This window comes from Lepeophtheirus salmonis, chromosome 13 (assembly GCF_016086655.4).
Source record: "Lepeophtheirus salmonis chromosome 13, UVic_Lsal_1.4, whole genome shotgun sequence".
Lineage (NCBI taxonomy): Eukaryota > Metazoa > Arthropoda > Copepoda > Siphonostomatoida > Caligidae > Lepeophtheirus > Lepeophtheirus salmonis.
The window spans coordinates 8,676,988-8,700,484 of record NC_052143.2 but is presented as its reverse complement, the minus strand read 5'-3'; the positions used below and the strand labels follow the sequence as shown (position 1 = coordinate 8,700,484).

Genomic DNA, 23,497 nt, shown 5'->3' with positions numbered 1-23,497 from the left:
CAGCAGCAGACCTGGGAGTTAAGGGTGACCATAGTGAAAGAGATGCATTCTTTTTCATTCACAAGACCTCAGGACGCGTGTAGGTAGGACTTCGAATTCCATTACTCAAATGTCAGTAGGAGGAAGGTGAGATAAAATAATAGTTGAAACTGTGTGGAAAGACATAAAATTCATGTTCATTTGGATAGATATCTCCTACGGAGCAAGTGGATTTATGGATCCGCATCCAGCTATCTATATAGAAATATCCCATTCACACGCTTTCTGATACTTTGTTTAATGGAGATCCCTTGAACAAGTGCTTCACTCTGTTTACCATACTAGCTAATTATAAGTTGCTTTATCTGAAAACAATAGATAAAATCTAACAAAATAATAATAGGATTGTTTTTTAGTATTGATTGAAATAATAATGAAACATCAATTTTATGAGCTCTCCGTTATTTTATTTCTTTATCTTAGTGACTCATTTTGTATTTTTTGGACATGCAAATGCTATTTCGCTATTGTGATTGTTGTGAATCGGTTAGAAATTTCAAAATATTTCCTATGATTAGTCTGTTTTACAAACTATTCCAAGCAATATAAAAGTGGTGATGATTAAGAAAATTTGATTTCCCTATTATTATTCACATATTTACTGATATATATATATATCTAGAAATAATATTCAAAATCACAAGGCAACAGAGGCTTTGGCAATGCATCATCTTCGGTTCTATTATCAAGATAACTTGATTGAACTCAATATTCAAGATAAATGACAAATTAAGATCTTACTATTTTTCACATCCGCATTTCATGTCACTTCTTCTTAATATATTTTTGATTTCTTCGCTCTACTGATGGATTTTTATTTTATAAAAATATACCTATTATTAAGATAATGGTGTTATCCTCTATCTAAAGAAAATTGAAAAATACTCATAAATGATTTAAATGCAGTTATTCAAAATGAATAGGAAACTAATTTTACAAACTTTATTAATTTTCAACTTGGGTTTTTTATTCATAAACGTAGATAGATGGTCTCCTCTCTTTTCATACCTACAAGGGTATGGTATGAAAATAAGATGCAAGCCCCCCTTTATACAGTCCCAGGCAGTGCCTTAGGTAAAGAGGCTGAAAAGGAAAGAGTAGTCAAGATGGTTGAAATAAAAAGTAAACAAAAACGTTGTATATGAATTATGGTCAGGATTCGCGCAAGGTGACTATATATCCATAAGTCACCTTTAGCAGAATATCTCTAGTAGTCCTTGATTGATGGAGTCAGTCATGAATAATGTACCCCTCTGATGAAAACATCTTTTTGAGAATAAAGTGAGAGACATCAGCAAATCTGGACGGAAAAGCAGACTTCATCTGAAGATGTAGGAAGAACGAAGCATTGATGATGGTTGCAATAATTGATGCTGGAGGAGTTGTTGAAACTTGAGACTCGAGATACTTCTTAAGTACTGCTTTGGGAAGTTTTCTGCATTGTTCCATCTACATGACTACATGACAGTGGAACTGGTGTAAAAGGATACTTTAAATCTTAAACCTACACTATCCATGTCAAATTTATTTTCAATTTTATTTCAAACGTTTATCTATAAAGTTTATAATACAATGTGTAACTGAAAACATTGTAAGATTGGAGTGTTATATTGTCCTGAGATAGCAGAATCTTGACTTAATTTTCCCAGACATAAATTAGTTATCCGTCTTGGTTTTTTATAATGCCCTGATATAGTACTATACATTGATACAAATTTTGACTATGTTCTTTATGGGTTGAAATAAAGCGTAAGTTCAACGTTTTTGGGGGACGACTTTTTTTTCCAGTCTTGGTTTTTTATGATGTCCTGACTTAGTACTATACATTGATGCAAGTTTTGTCCATGTACCTGTATGGTTTGGAAAAAATGTAAATTTTTGGGTGTACCTAAGGGGGAGGGATCTGAACTCAAGTTTCCGACCGATTTTTTTAGTCAGTCTTGGTTTTTTATGAGATCCCGACATAGTAATAAACATTGGTGCAAGTTTTGTTCATGTAGCTTATGGTTCAGAAAACCCTTCCAGAATCTATTTTCAGGGGGGTCTGGAGCCCAAACCCAGCAAGGGGTTTCCGGCTGACAAAAAAAAATCAATGTTCTAGGTAACTTAAGTAATTTCAGGGTATCAAACCTTCTGTACCTTATGGAGTGAAATCTTCGGTGGAAGCATAAAACCTTTGTTGTGGAGTTATAATTGTAAGTCCTTGTTGGATTCAGAGTAGAATTGGGGATGGACATCGGAGTAATTCTAGCAAATGTGAATGTTAATATCCTTTATCATTAAACTATCATTGTCATATTACTTCTCCACAATTATTAATATGAATTACACTATTTTTCATAACATTAAAATCCTACATAGTACAGGGTGCGTGGACAAAATCTGCCACATTTTAAAGACGACAAATACAAGCTTATTTTATAATATTTATTGATAAAAAAACTAAATTTAGACATTAGAAAAGGAAAAACGGTTATTTCATGTGTTTTTTGTTCATTATTTAATAGGTCGTCGTGGTGTTAACTTCTCTCTCTGAAGTAAGTATTATTGCCTATCTTTGGTGTAAATAGCAATAAAATGCTAAATAAAATAAATATCTATGAATTTAAATACAATTATACTATTTTCCCTGGATTAATGTCATTTTAAATGTAAAAGACTCTATTCTTCATAGCAGTAATTCATCTTCTCATTCCCCCCTCGCCTTCCTCCAAAAAACAGCAACAACATATAACAAGTATCTGATATTAACAAGGGGTTTAAATTTATATCCCACTTCCGCTTTCTCATTGTGTTTTTTAGCCTTAAAAACGTGTCGACTCTAATAATAACCCGGTAATGTAATTCTTGTGTATTTTTTAGCTGCCTGTTTTTTGTTTTTTTTGGAATAGGTTATCTGATGAATATCTTTTCTTTTCCTTAGCAGTTGTCATTATTATTCATTTCCTGAGTAGGGTACTTCATTTCCTAAATAGATTTAATTATATTTTAAAGCCGCCCCCCATACCCCCCCCCTTGAACATTGAACATTTGTGTGTACTCATGAAAGACGTAGAGTAACCTTGAAGATTTGTTGAGGAGATGTAATTGTAAGTCCTTGTCGAACTCAGAGTAGAAATGAGGATCAACATCGGAGTAATTTTGCCTATGTCTTTGGCGTTTTTTTTCTCCCTCTAATCCACAGCAGCATGTAGCTATCATTGATATATACGAAACTTAATTGAACATTAATTTTCTGTGTTCAGAAAAGACGGATGTTAACCCTGAGGATTTGTTGTGGAGTTATAATTGTAAGTCCTTGTTGGACTCCAAGTAGAATTAGCGATCGATATTGGAGTATTTTTTGACAATTTCCTTGTTTATTTTCTTCTTCTCCTCCTCCCTTGTAACAGCTGATTGTAGCTGATCTACTACCAAATTGTCAGGATTACCATGTTGATTTCCGTTTCTTTTTTTTAAATTCCCATTATACACACGATTTTCATCACAAATTATAACTTATTACTTTGTTGACTTATTAAAAAAACAAATAAATCATACAATAACCATGACGTATCAAATGTAACGAAGGAATCGACAGCTGAAAACAAAATACGTTGAACATTTTGTGTTAGCGAGGAAACACCGAGTTAAATACACAAGATAATAATTATTAACATGTCAATATTGTTCTATTTACTCTTTTAACTATATTATATTTGCTATGTAAATATTAAAATGCACGCTTCTAATTATTGGATGCATTTGTGTGGCTTACTAAATCCTTAAATTTCCAACCAGTTTGATTATTGCATTTTCTTTTTCTTCAATATACATCCTACATACTTATAATGCACGCAATAAAAAAATAAATAATAAATTAGGATTTAGAAAACCATGGGAATACACTCATTTAATGAGAGAGTATAAAATGCATTTGCTATACCTACAAGTGGTTCTCAAACGTGGGCTGTATTCCAAATTAATGTGAACATATTTAAATTTAAATAAAAATAAAACACTTGTTCTGATCAGTGTCGGTTTTAGAGTCTTTAATATTTTGAAATCAATAATTGTAAACTAAAGTTTTTTTGTAAAAAAATATTCTTGATTAATTCAAATTTAAGTTCTTCTTTCAGTCAATTTTCAACATTTGTTCTCAATAAATGTATAAAAAAGTTTCCCAATAGGATATAAAAAAAAGACATGTCAGTAGAAAAAAAGGGTGGGTTAAATGTTTTGGCTTTTGCTATTATATCCAGTGATGCTAATTGGGAGCATTTTGGGGGTGTTTAATAATGAAACCGATAATAGACATGGTAACCCTGACAATTTGAAGAATGTCTTGGTGGAGAGCAGCTTAGCCGTCATGATGTTTCATTAGATTAGCTACCATCAGCTGAAATGAGGGGAGAGGTGGAGAAGGAAATAAAAAAATACATAGGCAATAATTTCTCCATTGTCGATTGTCAATTCTACCATTCGTGCAACAAGGATTTACAACTATAACTTCGCAACAAATCATCAGTATTACTCTGTGTCCTTTATGAGTACATCCAAATGTTCAATCCGATTTCTTATATATTAATGATAGCTTGTTTCTAGTAGAAAAGGAAGTTTACTCCTCAGGAATTAAATAATAATGACAGCATCTTAGGGAAAGAAAATTTACGCTTCAGTTTCTCAACTCAAAAATGGGGAGCGTAAAAATACAAACGATTTACATTAAATATTATATCAAAATGATACAGGAGCAGTCTTAGTAAGAGATGGAAATTATAGTTGTTTAAAAAAAATCATTGTATTAGAATGTACAGGATCATATATTGTTTCAAGTGTGATGGCGCCAGGTTGTTTAGCAGCCATCCATAGTGAACGTTGTCAGTGTATTTGTGAAAATTTAGAAAATTGATCATCGTTATGTGATATAATATTTTCATTTGATAGGCCTTAGCTCAACCAATATAAAAACTGAATTGAATTCCTCTTTGGGTTTCTTGCTTCTTTGTTGAAACGAAAACGTACGACCTGCTAAGAGGGGCATAATTGTGGAAGACCAATTGAGTTGACGACTCCAGAAATTGTAAAGAAAATCCACAATGCGGCTTTGGTGAATCTGAAAATGTACTGAAAGTATACTATATAGCAGACATTGTAAAGGGTGATTCAAAACGAGCGGTTTTTTCCAGTAGGGAGTTTTTGACAGGCGCGTGCAGGTTCTGTCAAATTCATACGTCATTTTTACTCAGTATTGTTTTACAATTCTTCATGGAAGGATATACTCAACAACAACAACGTGTACAAATTGTTCAATTGTACTATAAAAATCAGCTTTCTGTGAAAGAAGTTTTTCGTAAATTACGCCCAACTTATGGTCCACATAATCTACCTACAGAATCCACAATTCGCAGAATAATCGAAAAATATGAAGGGGCAGCAACTTGCTGGAATGTCCTGTTGTCTGGAAGGCCACGTACAGCGTAGAAAATATTGTGGTCGTATCCGAGAGTGTAGCCGAAGATCGTGAAGAATCGATTCGCCACCGCTCTCAACAACTTTGCTTGTCGTAGGCAACAACCTGGCACATTTTGAAGAAAAATTTGGGTTTAAAGGCATACAAAATACAGCTCGTGCAAAAATAGAAGCCGCCGGACCTTCGTTTGCGTCGTGTGTTCAGTGAATCGGCTCTTGAACTTATCCAAGAAAATCCGTTTTTTCCGCGCCAAATTTTGTTAAGGGATGAGGCCCATTTCTGGCTCAATGGCTACGTGAATAAGCAATATTGTCGTATTTGGGACGAAGAGGAAACCCGAATTGTATCAATTTTCAAAAACGCTGCCGGCCAACACGTTACCGTCAACGGCGAATGTTATTGCGCCATGGTAACATAATTTTTGGTACCTCAAATTGAAGCACATGGTGCCACTTGCTACACAGCACGCGTAACAATGGACTTATTGGGACATCATTTTGGTGAGCAATTAATTTCACGTTTTAGCCAGGTGAATTGGCCACCAAATCTTGTGATATCACACCTTTGGACTTTTTTCTTTGGGGCTACGTAAAAGCAAAAGTCTATGTGGATAAACCAGCGACGATTGAAGCATTGGAAGCAAATATCGAGCGAGTTATTCTTGAGATTCCGGTCACAATGCTCGAACGCGTCATCGAAAGTTGGCACAAAAGAATGGACCATTTAAAAGCCAGTTGCGGCCCACATATGAAGGGGATTATTTTCTAGAAATAATTGTAAAGGATTGTTTTTTCGGTTCATAATAAAGTATTGACCGTAATATAATATTTTATATGTTTTATTTCTACAATCCAAAAACCGCTCGTTTTGAATCATCCTTTATTAGTTTAAAAACTTCAGTACTACGGATATTATCTGAGAATTTGCACTTGAGAAAACTGTGTGCAATATGGGTGCAACATTTGAGAAAAACTGTGCCCTGAACAAGTTTTAATTAAGTATATAGCGAGGTTTCACAGCAACATAGCCTAATTTTTTGAATAATACCCTATTTTTTTTTTTAATAGGAGATTATGTTAAGAAAATAAATCTTTTCTCGATTTTTTTTTTAGTGTTTTCTATGTGGGGTCGGGTATTTTTGGGACAGCCCTCGTAAAAAAGCATGAATACAAATATCAACAAGGCTAGGCAACGACTGCAACCATATAAGGCACTTGTTGATATTCAATTCGAGTCATATTCTCGACCAAAGGTAAATAAATATGTCCTAGAAAGTGGGAGTAGCTTTTTCTATTTGTTAGTCTGAGCAGGATTTTTATTTTCCAAGACTGTTATCAATATTATTTAATTCTTAAAGACAGAACATTTAAGTATACAGTAATAAGTAGTGTGTATGCGAATGAAAGACTGAGTTTAACATTAGGTGTTTTCTCCAGAGTTATAAGTGTAAGTTGTTGGACTCGGAGTAGAATTGAAGATCCACATTGACTTTCTCCAGCCTATATGTCCTTGTCCTTTATGGAGTGGAATTTGTCTTCATTTCCTTCCTTTGAAGGCTTCTTGCATCTCATCTAATAAAACGTCAAGACAAATAAGTTGCTCACCTCCAAAACAATCTTCAAATTGTGAGGATTACCATATTGATTTTCTGACTCTTTTATTTTTACATACTGCAAGACATATTTTATGCATTATTATTCCTGACTCATCAGTTGGGAACCCCTTTTATATATTCAAGACTCAACAAAAAATAATGATTAAATCAATGTCAAAAAAACTTTCTCCTTGAGAAAGAATAATAATATCAAACCAGCTGTTTTAGTCATTAAATAAAATGTGTAAGTACCCCTATCCTCAGTTACATGAATCATTCATTGACTGTAAAATCCTCAATTTTCTCAATTTACAAACATAAATCCTTCATTAACTGTGAAATCATCAATTTTCTCAATTTACAAACATAAATCATTCAACAATGAAAGTGATTTGAGAATAGGTAATGTTAAAGTATTTATTTAACAACTATAAATAATTAATATTATTAATTATAAATAACTCACAATTTTAGTCATATGATGGATATCACGAGGCTGTAGTTCACAAGTTTTGAAATGTAAACTATAAAACTGTACAACAAAGACACAAATATAATGTTTAAACTGGGAGATTCAGTTTTACCGTATAGGGATCCTTTTTAAAATTGAACTTGTAATCTTTTCCATTTCTTAGAATTTCTTTAGATTCTTGTTTTCCTCCCTCAAGAATTATATCAAGTAAGAGTCTATTTGCAATTCCTAAATAAATATAAAGTTTGATAAATGTTCAGTAATGATGGAAATGACTCCTTTTCTTGATCAAACAGCAATCTTAGTTACCTCCAAAACATTTTCCTTGGCCATTGATTTGAAATAACGGTACTAGGAAAATTGCTGGTGATATTTTGTCCCCAATTTCAAGGTATAGATTTGGCAAACATGTGGTTTCAACAAAACGGTGCCACTTTTCTCATCGCAAACGGTACAATCGATTTATTGCAAAGCTAATTTTATGCGCACGTTACTTCGAGAAATGAACCAGTTGTTTGCCTGCCTGGATCGTACCATTTAATGCTATTAGATTATTTGCTTTGGTATCAAGTGAAATCATTGGTCTACAACAATAAGCCAGCGACGTTCCAAGAGCTCAGAGAAAATGTGGAACACAAAATCGCTAAAATATCAGTCAATTTATTGGAATAAGTATTGGGAAATTGGGTTCAGGGATTTGATTTCTATAAATGTGCTCGTGATGGTCATGCTAGATAAATCGATTTTTCTACATAAATGTATATTTTTATAATTTGTACCTGAAAAAATAAATTTGACAAAAGCTTTAACTGTGTGTGTTTTATTTATTAAAAAAAGTTCAAGCGCTCTCAATGGAAAACCCTTTACATCAGAGAGCAATAAAAGACAGAAATAGTTCACCTTGTGTACATGCACACGCCTGGAATATTACATTAATACGACTACATTGTTATTTCTTAGATCAAAAATTTGTATTTGATATACATCAGGGAGAACTATCTGCAGTGCACGCTTGATGCTACATGCTCACGCCTCCAATAGTTCATTTAATCGACTACATTGTTATTTCTTTGATCAAAATATGTTTTAATATATACTTAAGGGATCCCTATTAGAGTACACCCTGCGACTGTTTTTCATTCTCCAAAACTTTGCTCTATTAATAAGATAAATAACATTTGATTCGATTCCGTCGCTGTCATCCACCACCACATGATGGATCCTGTACCTCAAGTTGGCACAGGCATTTAAGGATCCAGCCTCTTTGTCTTATCCACGAAGCTGGGCATCATGACCTTCAAAGAGGGGTGGGACTTCGTACAGGCCTTGCCTTCTAACTCCCCCCTAGACCTAGAGAGTTCAAGGCTCTATTAAAAGAGTGAACCCTGTTTGTTTTTTTTCTAAAGGGGCCTCTAAGTTTTCATAGTTCACACTTTTTATTTATTTTATGACCAATCTCCTCACTTCTCTTCCATTTTATTTTTAATGACTAAAAATACATGGTCATCATCCTAAAAAAAATATTTTTTTTTATGAGATACTTGATATTTTCCCTTTAGTACATATATCAGTGCTCGAATAACTGTATAGTGTGTATACAATAAATATGAGGATTATATAAAAATATGATTATATATTTATATGTTTGTGTATGTATATCAAATATTAATAATATTTCAGATGTGAGATGAAAGCTAGAAGTCGTTTTGTATTATGTTATGATATTCTTAAAATCAAATCATAATAATTTAAATTTTCATTTTTATTAGACCATGTGGAAACTATTTCATATAGTGCACATGATAAATAACTTTCAATAGAATCAAAAAGAGTATTACAACTTTGCTTGTTTTATTCGGTTAATTATATAAGAAATTGCGAAAAGCTATATCGAATAAAAGAAGAAAATATGATTTTACATTATACTATTTTATGTAATTACTAATTATATATTAAATAGAATAAAAAATGGATGAACATAATAGCAATACCCATTTTGAACCACAAATGAATTAATTTAGGGGCTTGCAAAGATATGACAAAAACTGATTGGTCTCATTGTCAATATTTTAGCTAAAGGGGATTGGATGATAAATATACTACTCTGGTCTCATAATTTGATAATTTTTTAGTCTGTATCTTATGTTTACCTTGAAAAATAAGGATGACAAAGTTTTATGTCTATGGCATGACTATGGCAAGCTTTATTGACTTCGGAATTTTCAAATCTGTGAGACGCTATTTCTCCACTTTTTTACGTTCAATTTTCAAAATTTTGTTAATTGAAGTTGTTTTAAAAACATAAACTTTCTTATTTTACTCTAATGTTATAAATTAAGTTCATTTTTGTTCGTTTAATTCATAGCCTTGTACTTTGAGTTTGACTAACGGTAACAGTAAATGAGTTAAAATTTTGCCGGATTATTGAGTTATACTGTAGCCAGGAACGTTTTCAAATGTTAAAAATATTGAATTTATCAAAGGTATAATAAGATTATATTGTAGATCCCTTTTCAGTATAATAGATTGGAGAAAGCCCCTCTCAAAAAAAAAAAGACACTTAAAGTCCCTGCTCTGGGTAAAAAAACAAACCATGATTGATGTAAAGTGTAATTATATACAAAACAATAAAAAATTGTAACACTTGTTGTGAACGTGGTCTTTGTACTGAGAGTTACAATATCTCAAATTTATCCTCACTGGTTGGTTTTGAATTTTGATCTAATCATATCAACTGATAGCAAAATGATCAATTATTCAAATTATCACTATAGGTAACAAAAAAGAAACAAAAAAAAACAAAACTGACTCTATATTGCAAAAATAATTATCCTAAAAACAAATACTATTTTTACAACCGAAAAACATTTTTTATCCAATATCTCTAATACAATTATTGATTCTTTTTACAAAAATCTGTGTTATATTATATTAGCAAACACAACCTTTTTTTTTAGTGATGTACCACTATTTTTTTAATATTTAAGTCCTTTTAGGAGTGGGAGTAGATTTGAGGATCGACGTTGGAGTAATTATGGTTTATTTATCCTTGCTATATGCGATTGGTATTTTTGTTCATTTACTTTCTCTCACGGCTGCTTTTAGCTACTCTATTAAAACGTCATAAAAGCTAAACTGCTTTCCTCCTAAATATTCCTCAAATTGTCATTATAACCATGTTCATTTTTGATTTCATTTATTTTCACACACTGGCAGGGCATATTTTATACATCAAGGTTTATTTTATGTTTGTGGTGGAATGGTGTTCTTGTGGTTATACTTAGAGAAATATTAAACATGTTTTAGAATGCAAGAACGTCTTATTCTACAGGGTGCATGGACAACATCCGCCGAATTTTAAAGACGACATTACTCCATCAGCTGATGTCTGATCCGTCTGTTTTTGGTGTTAAAATTTTTTCCGGGTCACAGGCTTCAGTTATTGTTCACCACTTGTAGCGATAGCAACATTTTAAGCGCCCAAGAAAAGTCATTATGTTCAATGAGAGAGATCGTAGGTGCGCTGCTATTCAGATTATGCTTAGTGATCCCATGAAATTAAGCAATGCGGACATCTCTGGCCTTCTGTCAATACCAGTTAGAACGGTCAGAAGTCTCAGGAAGCAGCTGAAGGAGTCCTCGGAGCCGATGGGCGTTGTTGACAGGAAGAAGAAGGAGGAGAAGAGCACCCGGATTGTCCGGGACGTCACCTTCATCAACAAGATCAGGGACATCATCAACGAGGACCCCCAGCGTTCCATGTGAGCAATGGCAAGTCTGATGTCAGCGACAGGCCGTGGGTATGGCAGCAGGACTGGGCTCCGGCCCACAAAGCTAAGTGGACGCAAGAATAACTGAAAAGCAATGCTTTTGCGTTCTTACCCTTCTCCTCTTGGCCTCCCTCATCACCGGATTTGAACCCGTTGGACTACTTTGTCTGGTCCTACGTAGAGAAGAGGACCAACCACACCTCCCATAACACTAAGCAGTCTCTCATCACCTGCATCAAGAGAAATTCAGTGAGATAGGAACAGCGCAGATCCAAAATGCCTGCTCTCGGTTTCGTAGCCGCATTGAGCGGGGTTTGGCCGCAGACAGCGACTACATTGAATAGATAGCTGCTCTATATGGTAATAAAGATATTCGTTTTTATTTTATAAATAAATATTATAAAATAAGCTTGTAGTTGTTGTTTTTTGAAGCGGCAGATTTTGTCCACGCACCCTGTAGTTGGTAATTTGAACAGTTTATTTTAATTTTCAAAGTCGTTTTAAATCTTGCAGAGATAACTTTTAAGAATAAGCCAATAACTAGTTTGTGTATTCATGAAAGATGGGAGAGTATCACTGAGGATTTGTGTAGGAGTTATAAGTGTAAGTCCTTGTTGGACTCGGAGTAGAATTGATGATTGGCATCGGAGTAGTTTCAGCCTATATCATTACTAGATACAGAGTGGTATTTGTGCTTATTTCCTTCTGCTTACGGCTGCTTGGAGCTGATATACTAAAAGGTCATAAGAGCGTTCACTTTCGATTTCTTTTATTTTTACATTCCGGCAGAACATATTTTATGCATCACTGAGCAAGCTTGACGGTAGGTATGCTCTTTTTTTTTGTTGTTACAATGTGTCTCACTGTTAAAATAAACCTATCATTAAAGTTAAAAACCATTCTCATCTTTATCAGTGGGGAAACTTATAAAATCGGCAAGGAACCCACTACTTATTTTCTCCTTCGTATCCTTTAAAACTCAACTTAAAAAGGATATTCTTACAAATAATAATGAATTTATAAGGAGGTGAATTGTGTCCATTATAATGGATACACAAGATTAATTCTTTCAAAGAAATATTTGTGGATGTATGTACATTGTGATTTTTTTTCGTTTTGGCGAAAGATAAAGTAATTTATTAAACAAATAACTATACGAGTTATTGATGTAAATTTTTGTAATGTCCATGGTCAATACATCATGAAATTGACACTATTACATACCTATGCATAATGTATGATCTACTAAATGTATGATCTACAGTTGATCTACTAAACTGTCATGACATTTAATATATAAATAATGAATCTTTGAATTATATCATAATATTTCTTATAGATAAGTACTTTTATTGAAGGCAACCTCCAATTTATTTTCAATAGCCTCCCTCATCTAAAAAAACAGCTAAACATATATATATGTTCTCAGAGTAACCTTATTCACTAGCAAGGCCGACCCCTGTCGTCGACAATATAGGGAAAATTTAAGGTTGTCGTTCATTAAGGGTTGCTTAAATGGTTGCAAACAAAAAAAAATGTGAACCAGAACCTAACTCGACTCTGAGGTCGGGATCAATTTTCCAATATGATAGTTGACCCAAGTTGGGCTCATAATACTCGTGTCTGGTCAGGATTTAATTTTTAATTGTCAGGCCCAGTTGGGTTCTTTTTTTTATTTTCTGGATTATATTTTTTCTGGAGGAACTTCTGATTGTGTTTTAATGGCTGGCTGATTTTTTTCAATACGCAATAAATTCCTTCTTTTAACTCATCTCCCATATACCCACAGTGGTCTCAGTTTTTCGATAGTGTTATCCTCTTCATACAGGTGGGTTCTGTTTTTTTTTTTTTTTTGTATTGTTTGATAGATTATTGCAAGACTTTCGGGTAGGGAGGGCTTGCCGTGTGAGACGACAAAATTAGTCCCGAATCATTTTTGTATATTTTCAGCTACAATCAGTCCTGAATGCACTGCCCCGACCAGTTAATAAGTGTATTTCTTAGTATGAAAATAATAAGGTAATTCCAACGGTCTACATACTCGTATATTCGTGCAGTTGTAATGTTTATAATTTATTTTCTAGCATTTGTTTATAGTTTTCGTTTTTTACATAGTTTAAATTTATATTTATTGATGTTACATTTTGAATTATTTATTAGATTATTACAGGTTTTTGTTGTTTCTCTGAATATAATAAATGTCTAAGGCAATTAATACGTGTATATTCAGCTTTGTGTTAGAGTATAGAATTGAATATTCTTATTATTGTGTTATATATTGCATAGGGCGCCAAATTTATTGGCCTTATTCAATGGCATAGCTGATCACAATACTTCACAAATGATTTTTTTGAAATACAAGAAGCTAGAGTAGGTAGAATCGTCAGACGTCATCTACTCAACTTTTTATGATTTTTCAACTGGCTTTCCCTGAGGCCCATAAAATAAGTAACTAAGTCTAACTAACTGGAATATAAAGCTATAAAATCGACTGCAGTTATGTGTCCAAAGACTTGCAACTGCGAATTATAGTATAAGACTTATGATTTGAATTTTCATTGTAATAATTAAATATCCACGGCATGCTAGGCCCATTCATCATTTTATGAAATAGGGTATTTTATCTAAGTAATATTGTAATTTTCTATGTATTTATTCATTTCTAATTAGTATTGCTAAATATTCCATTAAAATCGGCACCTCAATCCTTAGAGAGAGAGAAAAGACACAGGGCACGTATCTACAAATTGTGTGGTTAGAAATATGAAGTCTAGAACTGTGTTCGGGATTAGGGGGAAATTATTTGGGAGTAATTGGAGTGGATTAATTCTGCAAGTAGATTGGTTTTTCCTGTAGAGTACTTGAAAGTTCATGTTAAATTAGTTTTACTTCAAGTTCTTTTGGGGTGTCGCTAAAAAAAAGTTACACGACCCCCGTTCTAGACAGTACCTCCATTGTGAGACATTATTCTGTTCTCAGAACGTGAAAGGGAGGACGCATAAGCGTATTGTTACGCCAAGCTTTGTTAAAATAACAAGACTTTTTGAAGTAAAACTATGTTTAGAGGCACCATGCAAACATTGAGACATTAAGATCGAAGGGTTAACATTTTTTCCGAATTTGAACAGTTCTTTCTTTTGAAATTATAAATTTAAAAAAATCAAAAATGAATCTCAAAATTTGCACATATATTCTCTGAATATTTCTTTACTTCTATTACTTCTTGACCTCAGAATAATGACTTTTTCTTTGTGATGTATCCTTGCCGATAATGTTAATAAGGTTTTCTACATATCTGTGGATGCTCAGTACTCTGGGTCAAGGTCTGGGATGTAAACTGTTCATACCACCTTTTGCCAACTTCGCTAACTATTGCACAATATGGTCGTGGTTTGATTCAACAGAAACTGTAAAAAATTTATAGACACACTAATGTGTTAAACCTAGTTAATTTTTAGTATTGCTTTTCTCAAAATCGATCGAATCACCTTCCCCATCTTTACAACCACTCTTCATATATTTGAATTCTAATTTCAAGATTGAAAAACATTTTTTTGATTCAGATTCTAATGGTTCATATAAGAGGGAACTTTACATAAGGTTGAAGTGGAAGGAAATGCTCTAATGATATTGGGAAATAACATATTGCCTCGCAGAGGGGTTGTAAATAAACATAATGTAGGCTATATTTCATTCAATTGGACTCATTCTCACTGTATACCTTCTACAAGACTTTTTTTTATAAATGATTTATGTCAGTCGATAAGTTTGCTTATTTTTAAACAAAGATTCACCAATATGTAAGTTTTTGCAACATATGTGCCGTCAATCCACCTGCAAACATTTTTTGATAAAATATCAAGGGTAATAAATAAATAAACACTTGAATCATTCTACCCAACTGAGACACCATTTTGTTGTTGTTGGTGAAAAACTTTTTGAAATACATATACTTAATTCATTTAAAATAAATCTCGCATTATCATGAAACACATATAAAGGTCAATGGTCAAGCTAACGCATCATTGTGTCAATGGTTTCATAAGAAAAAAAGATGGAAACAATGGCGCAAGATACTTTTGGTATAAAGTATTTTCCCTTTGGACATTTCGTCTTAAACTGTTTTGCCTTAAAGTCATTTCTCTAGAAGTTTAGTCTATAGAATATTTCGCCTTAATATATAAAAAAAAAAAGAGATTTATACGTTATTTTTGGTTAAAATGGATGTTTCCTTTGAATTATTTAATCAAAATATGTAATGTGTATCAATATAAAACACATTAGATCGTTGTTTTCAGTTGGAAAAACGAAAGAATAATGCCCTAAAATTTCAATGCATACACCAACAAAATCTCACTATATAATGAATTCGAGCCACACAACATAGGTAATAAAATTAGTATAATAAGAAACAATTTGAACAAAAGTATGTTAATCACTTCCTGTTATTAATTATTATAAGATATGATGTATTATTAATGTTAGAAAAGAATCATGATTTGACGAAAAAGCATAAAATGAGGCAAAAACATCATTCAATTATTATTATGACAGAAAAAAAACCATTTTAGAGTAATAAAAATTATATTTTATAATTTAAAAAAATAAGAGAGAACATCAATTCCAACCAAAAATAAACAATAACGACGAATAAACCTCATTTATTTATATATTTAGGGGAAATATCCTTGTGGCAAAATGGATTTAAGGTAAATTGTCTTATGGTAAAATGGTTAAAGACAAAATTTCCTGAGATAAACGTACCGGGCACCGGAAATAATATATACGGTGCATGGAACTTTCCTTTTAAACTATTTTCCTTAGGGGTATTTTGCGTTGAAGCCAATTTCTTGGAATAATTATGGAATTATGCTGTTGAGACATATCATGTTTGCTTGTCAATTCGTGAGTCTTGTCCCATTTGAATAATCCATCATGTCTAATGATAATTCATAACGGAGATGTGATTATCAATTATTTACTCGAATCGTTGACGTGTTTATACATATATTTTTTTCTTATTGTACTAATTTTATTACTATTTGGTAACACAAAATAGTAATAAATATCAGTAATGTTTGTTTACAAAACGACAGCAGCAGAGGCGAATTGAGATCATCTAGTCTTGTAGACGCTGTCATATTTCGATAGTATGTATATATTGAAAATTTGGAGCGTAATTTCATCGTTTTTTCAAAAGAAAACCACCATTTTATGCGTTAAATATACATATTTTGATTAAAAAATTCATTAATTTTAAACAAAAAATAAACAATAGCGACGTAAAAACATTATTATCAGAACCAGTAAATAAATATTGGTACTATGACAACACTAGTCGAGACTAACGTTGGACAGAATTAACTAAAATAAAACGGTCTGAGGCCGATCTAGGATTTACAAACCGACATCCAACACAAGTAAATATACAATATGTACGTCCACTAAAAAATTATATACTAAATTTATTTTAAAATAGCAAATCACAAAAATATTGTTACATGACTTAGTTTACAAATGAATTACACAAGGGAAAAATTGAGGAGGGAACTTTTGTACGAATGAATTGACGACAATAATCGAATTTATCTATGAGCGCAAAATTCAAAACTAATCTCAGTTTTTTTTTCAGTCATCTGAATTCTAAAATATATGGGATTATATTAATTCGGGGCTATTACCATGCACAGTCATTTTTTACCCCTAAAACAATCCCCAAATTAAAAGTAAGATAAGTAAATCTTATGTAAAAGTGTTTTTCATGGTTAAAAAGTGTTTTTATTGATTATGTATCTCGTTCTGAACTTGATGTATTTCTATTTTTAGGCTGAAAAATGATGAAAAACAAGGCTCTTTTACAGACTCTCATAACTTATTCATAATGCATAAAGTCTAAAGAAGAGTGTCATTTTTCTTCATTGTCAGCCTAAAAATGGAAATATATCGAGTTCAGAACAAGATACAGAATCAATAAAAACACCTTTACATATGTTTTATTGATTCTACTTTTGATTTGGAGATTGTTTTAAGGGTAAAAAAATGACTCTGAACGATAATAGTTCCGAATGACTATAATCCTAGATATTTCAGAATTCAGATGACTGAGAGAAAAACTGGGATCAGTTTTGGATTCTGCACTTAAATATAAATTACTTTTTTGGTTTGAATTCATTTGCTCAAAAGGAGTGTTCTCCTATGTTATTAATACAAAGAATAAACTTTAAATTAATTACGGGTTACTGATAATATTATAATCTTATTAGAAGTCATGGGGTCTTTGTCAATAGATTTTGTTTGCAACTCTGCAAAAACTATTTATATTCAATAATACAAAGTTCTGAAGAAAGAACAATTGTCAAGAAATTTCTTCGTACTGTGGAATCCAAAATCTTTTTAATCTCTTAAATATAGGAATTAATTTTGTTCAGATACATATAAATAAAAACTCTAAAGAATGGTTTCCATACAAGTACAGGATGGGAACCCAAAATTTGTAGTAACATGATTAAATTACGAAAAATGGGAATTTTATGGAATCAAGATATGGAGACAACTTTAAACTAATTTTTGAAATGTTTAAATATCATAGTAATCTATATTTATTATTCAACATTTTTTCAATATTTCAATATTCAATTTATTGTTCTCTTTTACATGCAATAAGATTTTCAATACGATGGCAAACAGATTGGTAGCTTTTGACGATGAAGACTGTGTCTATGGCCTACCAAGCTAACATCATACCAGCTCGGAGATAATCAGAATTTAGATGAGAGGTGCGGTTGTAAAGATACACTCCTTTTCAAATCGTGGACAGAGGTCCTTGGCATCTCCATCCGTACATTCTACAACATTAATAAGTCCGTTACAGTACAATATAGCAAAGAAACCTCAAAACTTATACAGCAACAATATATCTGACTTCTGGCCTGCCTTGATGTGGCTCTCTGTTAGCCCTGACCTCAACTCTTTGGACTTTGCAGTTTAAAAGAATATATTTTGCACCTTTAATCTAAATTTTGATTCCCTCTGAGTTGCCATCATAACAGCGTAGTACCCAGGGGGTTCCAAAAAATTTAACTTTTTGTGAAACAGCTGGGGATTTTTGAAATTATTTCCGAAAAAATGTAGTTTTTTGTCAGTAACTATGGATTTTCTAATTTTTTTTCCGAAAAATATAATATTTCAAATTTATTTTTTGACATTTTTGAAAAAAAAGTATGGATTTTCTAATTTTTTTCAAAAAATTTTAATTTTTAAAAACTAAACTCCCTCTAATCCTGAGGTCACCCCCTGAGTACCCCATATATCTTTACTTCATCCTCAAGAGCCGCAAATATGTTCTCAGCGTGTCGAGGCTGTTATTGATTGTGAAAGAGTATATATTGATTACAAAATATAGGTAAATATAGTATCCTGTTTTATGTAATTTAGTAATGCTACTGCCAGTTTTAGGCCCCCCCCCTCTGTATAGAATGACCCTAGATCGAATTTTCCATGCGACACATCATCACCATTTTCTTTTTTGTATCACCAATCCAGACCAATATTTTCATTGTGACCGATCCAGACCGAACTTTTAAAAAGAACCAAATTAGTTCGGTCCACTAAAAAAATAATAGTCTCACGCTGGTGTAAGATTTTCATACCAAACCCATCACTAATTTACTGTTGTCCGATACGTAAATATGTAAAGTATTTATTTATTGTAATTTAATCACTATAAATTTTACATGAGTAAGTGTATTCATAATGATTTAATGTACACATAATTTAATAATGGTTTATAAATTACTTTTGAAGACAATTATTGGAGTATGAAATTGCAAAAAATACAATTATCTTGAATATAACTTTTTCTTTGCATATACCATTATTAATGAATATTATAGTAAATGTTTTAAGAATCAACGATGCATACTTGGAAATACTTTATTTTTCAAAGAGTATCCTTAAAGTTCGATATATCTTTGAAATTTATGGTTTTTGGTATATATCCACTGTTAGAAATGTTTAACTTCTAAATAATAAATTGGCAAGAAAATTAGAAAAATATGTAAAATTCATATTTTCAAAGTGAGATGGATATATAAACCATCTTTAAAAATGTAGAAATTCATTTATTTTGGATATATATATTTGTATATGTGTTTTTATACATAACAAATTATAATGACAAGACTAACAAATAAACAGCTAGAGACTACACAAATATACATAATAATATGAATAATTGTCCTGTGTATATCGCTTGTCAGTAATAAATAAGTATGATTTATTTATATTCATTCTCCCTAACGTAAAAAATCAAGGATACAATTTGAAAGAGTTGATTTTCTTCTCTCTACAGCCCTTTCGTCCATTCTCCGATCCAAGATGGTCTCCCTCACCAGTGAAATATCCAAGAATACGGATCGACTGCTCTATATATTTCACAAAACCACCGGGGATCATCTTTACCCTACACCAGATCCTGTAGAAGAATGAAAAGACGCTCAAAACTAAACTTTCATTTTTTCTATAATTTAAGTGCCGACTCAACGTCATTATGAGCCAGTCTAGGACGTCTAGCTTCACCCCGTACTCCCTGAGAATGCTCCTCTCCACGGCGTCCCTAAAACCTTGAATCTTTGAGCACTTGTAGAACATGTATTTGCTTGTCTCACTTTCTAATCCACAGAAAGGGCAAGTTCTCTTCGTTGGATTTCATAGCTACTTATTTATAAATAACGAGGATGTGGACATTCGATATCAGAACCATTTTTTTAATGCTATATTCCATGAATGAATTCTTCATATTTGTTTTGGGCGCGTATTCACAAATTTCCCTCAGAGGTCCACCAAGTTTTTTGATCCGCTTCGTCTGAGAACTCGAAGATTCCGCCCATGAGAGAATACTATTAAATGGACCATAATTTGCTAAAGACTAATTGTCGTCCTTTTGAATAAGTATATTCAAAACAATAAAAATAGTAAAACATACTGAAAGAATAGGGCGAAAACCCCTTAAATATTTGGCAAACAAATTTAAAGTGAATAATTTATAATCACCTCAAAAAATAGTACCTGTAGCGGCACATTAATAAATTAAATAAAAATTGTACCGAAATACTTAAAAACCACAATCTAGACCTTCACAATCTTCAAATTTGACTGCTGTATAGTGATAAAAATCAAGCATATTACTACTTAACTCCTAAGTAGTGTATTTTTTTTTTGCTACCTTTAAATATAGACAAAACTGATAGCACTTTCGTGTATGGTCATAAAAGAAGGAGAATAAACTTAAGGATTTGTTGCGGAGTAATAATTGCAGGTTCCTGTTTGACTTAGAGTAGAATTTAGGATCTATATCAGAGTAATTCCTGCCAATGTCGTTGTTTATTTCCTTCCCCCCTCCTCTCTTGTCACAGTTGATTGTAGCTGATCTAATGTAACGTCATGACAACTACGCTGCTTTCCTGCTAAATATTCTTCAAAATGTAAGGATTACCATGTTGATTGTCTGTTCCTTTTATTTTTAAGCTGTATGTATCTAGAAGTTAATAAGACAAAAGAAAGAAAAAACATTTTTTTGGCAAAGATGATTCTCCAGGGCGTAAGTAGACATTCTAATACCTTAAAGTGTATAATATCTTCAAAAAGTAGGTTTATAGTTAAGTACACTCCTTCATTCAATCAGTCATACTTTTAGCTATAGGAAAAAAAATATTGATTTTTGCCCTTCGGTCGTTCTATTATTTATTTCCAAAATATAAAGGTCTTTTGTAAAAGAAAAAAAAATGTTTTTATGGGAAATGATGTCTATTAATCATACCATATATACTATTGTCACTGATTAACCTTCCGTTATGAAGAATAAAAAAAACAACGGAAATGGAGGTAGTTACCTAGACCATTTGAAAAATGAATTAGAGGAGAGCAGCTGAGCTGTCATGACGTTTTATTAGATGAGCTGCAAGAACATGCGAGAGAAAGGAAATAAACACAAATCTCACTCCGTATATAGCTAGGAAATATAGATTCTAATTACTTTGTTGCCGATCTACAATTCTACTCCGAGTACAACAAGGACTTACGTTTTTAACGATAAATCAAAATATCCCCCAGTATATTAAAAAAAGAAACCTAAAATGAAGGTGGTCATCCTGACAATTGAAAGAACATTTGGGAAGAGAGGATCTAGCTGTCATGACGTTTCATTAAATTAGCTGCGAGCTGCTATGAGATGAAATAAATAAACACTACCTCATCTCCTTATACAGTAATGATATAGGCAGTCATTTTTCCGGTGTCCAAAAAGGGCTTACACTTAAAGCTCCTACGCCTTACTTTCCATCATTTATGAACAAATACATTCGTGGTTACACTTTATAGTCCATACGTAAGGATGAACATCGGGTGTATTTTTTGTCTCGTCCATTTTTTTGGAGTTTGCAAACTGAAGAGTAAATTTTCTTTTCTTAAGCAGTTGTCATTATCATTTTTTTTACTCCTGAGTAGTTAACTTCCTTTTCTTACTAATTTCAATTATGTTTAAGACCTGATTGAAAATTTTTGTCACCTCATAAAAGACGGGAAGTCCCCTTGAGGATTTGTTGTGGAGTTATACTCATAAGTCCTTGATGGATTTAGAGTGGAATTTAGGAACGACATCGGAGTAATTAATGTTTATATCCTTGTTTATTTCCATCCCCTTTGCCACAGCTGGTTGTAGCTGATCTGATTAACATCATGACGTTAGCTAAGCTGCTCTCCTCAGATTCATTTATCAAATTGTCAGTCTTATCACGTTGATTTTCGGTTTTTTACAATATACCCAAAATGTTCCCGATTACCATGATCATTATAAATACATAATTGAGAACAGCTTTATAAAATAAAAAACCTATGTTCAGGCTGCAACTTCAAAAAGTATCAGGCACATTCTAGGTCATATTTCATACAGCCCTGAGTACATATTATTTATATACAATTCATGTAAGACTTTTATGCTATAAAATGCAATGCACAAATAACGATATTCATCTCTTTCTTTTCAAGATCGATTAAATTTACAATGGATGTGAATACATACTGTAATTCTTAATGAAACATCTATATATATTACTTTTTTACTTTTCTTCTTCGTTTTAAATTGATGACTATTATAATTATATAAAATAGTACTCATCGATATCCATCATTCAGTATATAGTAATTGAGATTGCATCGTCATTTAACGACCAAATATATATATTTTGTAGAATTAGAACAAATGCTTTGTGACTAAAGAAACTTTTGTATCAAAATAAATCGAATATATATGGAAAGTCGTTCAAAGGATATGACTGGAATAGTATGCATCTCAATACTTTTCCTATGGTAAAACAAAAGAAAACCATGTAATATATGTACATAGATTTATTTCTATACTTTTTAAAGGATTAGTACGCATGCATAAGCATAACCTTGGATGGGTAAAGGATTATCTATACGTGAGTCATTTGTCAAAAGAAAAAAAAAAGAGAAGAATGTCCATGTAAATATTATGAACATTAGAGTAGTAATTTTTTTGTCAAAATTAGTTGCCTGTAACGACAATACATGAAATATACCTACAAATATCTTTCATTTCTTAAATTTGATAAAGATTTATAAAAAACACACGCATAAGATGTTTTAACCCGTAATGAAATCAATCCTGAAATCGATTTTTGAAGCATATAGTGATTGTTGATGAAAGTTTTTTTTACATACGAAAGCAATAGCCAAAAAGCATCGTAGACAAAGCATGGTGAAGCGGCTCAAACAATCGCCAAGTCACAAATTAACAGCCAAAAAGGTTATACTTTATGTTTGGTGGGAATAATCCACTATGAGCTTCTCCCATCGGGCAAAACACTCAATTCGGACTTATATTGTCAACAACTGACCAGATTGAAGCAGGCAATCTACTAGAAGCGGCCAGAATTGACCAACAGAATGCAACGTTAGGCCAATAATATCTTTAACAACGCGCCAGAAGCTCCAAGAGCTTAGATGGGAGGTTCTATCGCATCCGCCATATAGTCAGACCTTGCACCAATCGATTATCACCTTTTCAAGCATTTTCAAAAAATTCTTGCTAGAACAAAACTGTCCTCAAGAAAGGCTTGTGAAAATGACCAATAGGAGGAAGACTTCGTCAA

At 32.3% G+C, this 23,497-nt stretch overlaps 1 long non-coding RNA gene across 1 annotated transcript; it reads right to left on the bottom strand.

Moving 5' to 3' along the window:
- Window positions 1–19,012: 19,012 nt before the first annotated feature.
- On the bottom strand, window positions 19,013–20,706 carry LOC139907022 (uncharacterized). The gene is made up of 2 exons (XR_011783322.1): window positions 20,379–20,706; window positions 19,013–20,309 (listed from the first exon to the last, which is right to left on the bottom strand). It is a non-coding gene; the product is annotated as an uncharacterized lncRNA (long non-coding RNA).
- Window positions 20,707–23,497: the final 2,791 nt, after the last annotated feature.